Source organism: Mandrillus leucophaeus, unplaced genomic scaffold (assembly GCF_000951045.1).
Source record: "Mandrillus leucophaeus isolate KB7577 unplaced genomic scaffold, Mleu.le_1.0 Scaffold1806, whole genome shotgun sequence".
Lineage (NCBI taxonomy): Eukaryota > Metazoa > Chordata > Mammalia > Primates > Cercopithecidae > Mandrillus > Mandrillus leucophaeus.
The window spans coordinates 48658-53927 of NW_012101817.1; the positions used below are offsets into that span (position 1 = coordinate 48658).

At 37.1% G+C, this 5270-nt stretch overlaps 1 pseudogene across 1 annotated transcript; it reads right to left on the reverse strand.

Annotated features, from left to right (window-relative positions):
* Positions 1 to 858: 858 nt before the first annotated feature.
* On the reverse strand, positions 859 to 3026 carry LOC105537901 (annotated as a pseudogene). The gene is made up of 2 exons (XR_001005795.1): positions 2919 to 3026; positions 859 to 2853 (listed from the first exon to the last, which is right to left on the reverse strand). The product of XR_001005795.1 is annotated as a succinyl-CoA ligase [ADP-forming] subunit beta, mitochondrial pseudogene (transcript).
* Between the last annotated feature and the right edge of the window lie 2244 nt (positions 3027 to 5270).

Here is a 5270-nt window from a genome sequence, read left to right on the forward strand (position 1 = left end):
TTTTTTTTTTATCAATTTACTCATCTTTTTATTGATTAATTTGTGATTTTAATATGGTAACAAAATTAGTCTTTTGTCTGCAGTAGGTATTTCAAATATTTTTAAATTTATTATCTTTCAAGCTGTTTTTGTGTTTATTCAAGAATTTGCTGGATTTTTTTTGTTTTTTATTTTTTATTTTATTTTATTTTATTTTTGAGACAGGGTTTTGCTCTTGTTGGCCAGGCTGCTAGAGTGCAATGGCACTTCAGCTCACTGCAACGTCCGCCTCTCTGGTTTAAGGGGTTCTCCTGCCTCAGCCTCTCAAATAGCTGGACTTATAGGCACCTGCCACCATGCCAAGCTAATTTTTTATATTTTTAGTAGAGACAGAGTTTCACCATTTTGGTCAGGCTGGTCTTGAACTCCTGACCTCAGGTAATACACCTGCCTTGGCCTCCCAAAGTGCTGAGATTACAGGCATGAGCCACTGTGCCTGGATGAATTCTTATAGGATAAAAAGTCAGTTTTCTCTTTAATGTTTGAATATTTCCTTGCATGCTTAAAAAGACTTCATTTAATTTTGTGTGTGTGTGTGTAAAGTCGAGGTCTCCCTGTGTTGCCAAGTCTGGTCTCGAACTCTGGGGCTCAAACTATCCTCCTTTCACCTTGGTCTCCCAAAGTGTTGAGATGACAGGTGTGAGTCACCACACCCAGCCAAATAAAACATAAATACTTCATTCTTGAACATTTTTACATTACTTTAAAAATATCTTCTAGGACTTTAAAATTATTTTTACATTGAAATGACTGATTCATGAGGGAGTCAGAAAAAAATTAAGACACAGAATTTTATTTTTTTATTTTATTTTTTCCAAATCATATTGGGAGATTTTTATTAACTTAAATTGACATTCTTAATTTTGTCTTCAAGTCCTTGGTAAATATGCCTTTATTTGAGACAAACCTACAGGTGTTTAATATGACAGAATCCAAAGACTTGCAGTTATCTGTGTTTCCTAATGATTAAAACAATGTTCAAATAATTACAAAGTTACTTCATCAAAATACTTAGAAGAATATTCTGAGGAGTGTTTGAAACCTCTATTTATAAATAGTGATTGATACATTTATTATGTATTTAGTGCTGAAGATAAACACTTTGTACATAAAACATTGTTTTAATCTGGTCTACTAATGAGGCTAGTTATTAGATATACTGTATTTTAACACTAAACAATAAAGCTTTATCTTCATATTTATCTTATTTATAGGACTCTTATCAATGAAGAACTTTGTATCCAACAATAATAAACTGGCAAATTGCAAGTTATGTTTTGTAGGAAAAGCAAAAAAGACTGTCTGCGACAAAAGAAAGAAGATACCTGCATTATACATGCTTTGTGCAAACAGTCCATTCTGAATGGTACAATGAAATGTAGACCAAATCCTTTTAAATGTTTGTGTGCTGAGATGGCAATTACAATCTCCACACACTAAAAAGAAAAAGAACAATAACACAGAACACAGTATTCTTAATGATTATAGCACATTTAACACCTTCAACCATCCACTGGGTTTTCAGATCATATTGGCAACTGAAATTTCACATCCACATGTGCTTGCTTCGCTAAGGTCACTATTTCAGAGAGCTTTACAGCCATTCTAGCAGCTTCATCCAAATCATCTCAAGCAAGTATTTTAAGTCCACTGTCGGCTATCAGTGCCTTAGCATCATCGACTTGTGTACCTTGTAACCGTACCACAACAGGTATTTTAATTTCCAAATCTTTTACTGCCATGACTATATCCTGTGCAATAACATCACAGTGCATGATTCCTCCAAAATTGTTGACCAGAATAGCCAGTACCTTTTTATCTGGAGGTGATAAGCTTAAATGCTTCTGTTACTCGATAGACTGTAGCATCACCACCAACATCAAGGAAGTTGGCTGGAGGCCTTCCATGAAGTTTTATTGTATCCATTGTGGCCACAGCCAAGCCAGCACCATTTACTAGGCAGCCTGTATTTCCATTGAGGCCAATGCAGTTGAGATTTGCCTTAGCAGCATCTTTGTCCCTTTCATCTTCCTGGGTCCAGTCCTGTAGATCAAAGATTTTCTTTTGGTGATAGGCTGAATTCGAGTCAAAATTGATCTTTGCATCCATACACAATACAGCTCCATCTGAATCTTCCACCACTGGATTTATTTCTATCATGGTTGCATCATATTTCAGAAAAAGGCTGTAAAGCTAGATCATGTTTTATGCTGTGATTCCACAATATTAGGTGGAAATCCCATCTTCTGTGCAAGCTGGAGAGCTTGTTCCTTTTTGATGCCTTCTTCAATATCGATAGGTTCTTTAATTATTGCTTCAGGAGTCTCGGCAGCAACATCTTCAATATTGACACCACCATGTGAACTTCCTGTTAATACAGGACCTTGAAATGACCTTTCCATTGTTATTGCAAAGTGGTAGTCTCTCCTGGGATACTTTTGCTCACAGACCAATACTTGGTTGCATATTCTGCCCTTCTCTCCCGTTTGCCTGGTAAACAATTTTTTTCCCAATCATTTGTGAAGAAATAGCTTTTGCTTCTTCTGAAGAGAAAACTACCTTCACTCCTCCTTTGAGGCCACTTTCGAATGTTCCTTTTCCTCTACCACCAGATAAAACCTGGGCCTTTATCACAACATCTTTTGAACCTAATGTTTTGGCCACTGCATAAGCTTCATCTGGTGATTTTGCCACATATCCTTTGGGAACGGAGACACCATCTTATTGCAATAACTCCATACTCATGTATTCATGTAGTGAGAGATTCTTTTGCTGTTGCTGCTGTACTCGGAGTCCATGGTTATTAATCCAGAACTTCCCAGAATCTTGCCCCAGAAAAGGCAAGTCAACAAGCACCACTGGTCCTCTGATATTCCCACCTAGGACAGCTGAGCAGCGACCCGCAGGGCCATCCGAGGCCGGTGGTTCCCAAGGGTGGCGATGGACACGAGCTGGCCATAGAACATGGAGGCCGCCGTTTCTGAGTTGGACCCCCAGAATTTTATTTTTTCAAATAACTAGCCCTCTCATATTTTGAAATATCTGCCTTTGTCCCACACATACCCCACTCAATTCCCTTAAGTTCCAGGGCCCATTTGGGATCACATATTCTGTGATGTTGATCTGTCTGTTTAATCTTACTGTAGCTTGTGAGTGTTTCCCTTACCTCTTTACTCAAACATCATCTGTCTTTCTCAGAACAATGTTTTCCTGAGGCACTCGCTAATGCTTTTCTCCCCCTTCATCCTCATGCTCCCAAACTTGCAGATGGAATAAGTGTTTTTCATATTCCTCATTACTGCTTCCACAACTCTCCTCTCTCTAAAAATACCCAACTTTAAAGGCTCAAGTTTTCAAACTGATTTTTGAGTCACTTCCACTCCATCTTTGAAATTCTTAACTCTCTGTCCTCCATATTCTTGTTATGATCTTGGCCATTTTAATACCTATGTAGCTAGTTTCTGCATCTTCTCTTCGCCATTGAGCTTATCTTTCATGCTATCCCACCAACTCCCACAATCATGTTCTGATCCTTTTCATGCCCACAACGGCAACATTTCTTGATCCTCACTTCTTAGTTCATACACTTCCTCTTCTCGATAATCTTCCTTTACACCATACATGAATCATTCTTTGTTATGGTCATTTGCTAGCCTGGGCAGTACCAATGATAGTGATTCCTTCTTTGTCTCAATTTAAATATCCCAGTCTTCAAATATCACCCACTATCTTTCTAGTTTACTCCCTTTAGTACCCCATCTCTAATGCCTTTTCAGAATCTCACTTGTACTTAGAATTCATTCGTTATATGTTTTTTCAGTGTCCCTTAACTTCCCATGATACTGCATCTTCTTACTCAAACGTTGTAATCAATCCTTTGCATACATTCTCTCTCTTTATGATACTCTCTTGTGAAGCCTGATTAACTCCAACTCTCCATCTATTCCGCCCCTGCACAGGTACGATTGAACCTAGCTAGAGAAAGGACACAACCACTCTAATTGGTCTTCTTTGAAATTCGTGATTACAGATCTCATATGGTCCCTTAAAGCTGCCTAGAAGTCAGGACATTTCCTCAGTTAATTCAGTCTCCCACTTTCCTAGATGAATGTTTCATTCTTTATCTTTTTGCCTCAAATACCCCAAAACATTTCCCTACATTCTCACTCTCAGCTAATGACCTTGTTTCATAGTTCAACAAGAAAATAGAGGCAGTCAGAAAAGAAATTCCTTAATTCTACCACCACCTTGATTCACTTACCTACAGCACATCCTCTGCCTTTTCTTCTGGTTCTATAGATTAATGTCCCATGTTCCTAACAAAACCTAAATCTTCCACTTATGTAGGCCCTTTGACCATTCCTTTCTAGTTTCCCTTACTGGTTTTACTTAATTTCCTTAGCCTCTAAGTATCATAGTACCTGGGACTATAATCCTTGGATCTCTTCTTCTCTCTCTCTCTTTTTTTGTTTTTCTATCCACACTCATCACTTGGCAATTTCACTGGATTTCTTGACTTTCAAATATTATCTACTTGGGTATAACTCCCAAAATTATATGTCCAACTGATAACTTTTCTCTAGACATCATATTTGTATGTCCAACTATCCCTATGAAGGTGGGTAACTTCATTTCTCCCTTGTTGCCTGTACCAACTGCTGAGGCACATCTGTACAATTGTAGTACTTGGAAGAATCACCCTTTGCAAGCAACTGCTATAATCAGTAAAAGATTTTTTGACTAAGTGAGGATGAAAACATAGTATCTTAGAACTCCCAAACCTAACAAATATTAAACTGCTTATACTTTAAAAATAAGCTTATTTTTTTATTATTTGATGACTTTGCATGCAATTTCTAGCTGAGATGAGCACTGGTTTTTTAGAATTATTGGAAGCTTAGAAATTATTGAAGAGTATTGAGCCTTTAAATTGAGTCCACAGCCAAAGCCAGTAACAAAAACTTCATATACTACTTATATATTTTAAAGAATACTTTAAAAAGTATTTAATTCTACTTCAATCTCTTTATATTCAACATAGAGAAAGCTTCAGTGGAAAGTGTCAAACCACAGTAGAAAACCAGCCCAAGTAGTTACAAAGAAATGAGGGTTTTTTTAAGCATGTGTTGAAAGTTATTTTTGACATTTTTATAAATAAGCTTATCTCACATTTCTGTGCACCTCCTTCACTTAATAAGGATTTTTTCCTTCAGCAGAGTTTTCTGCTTTTA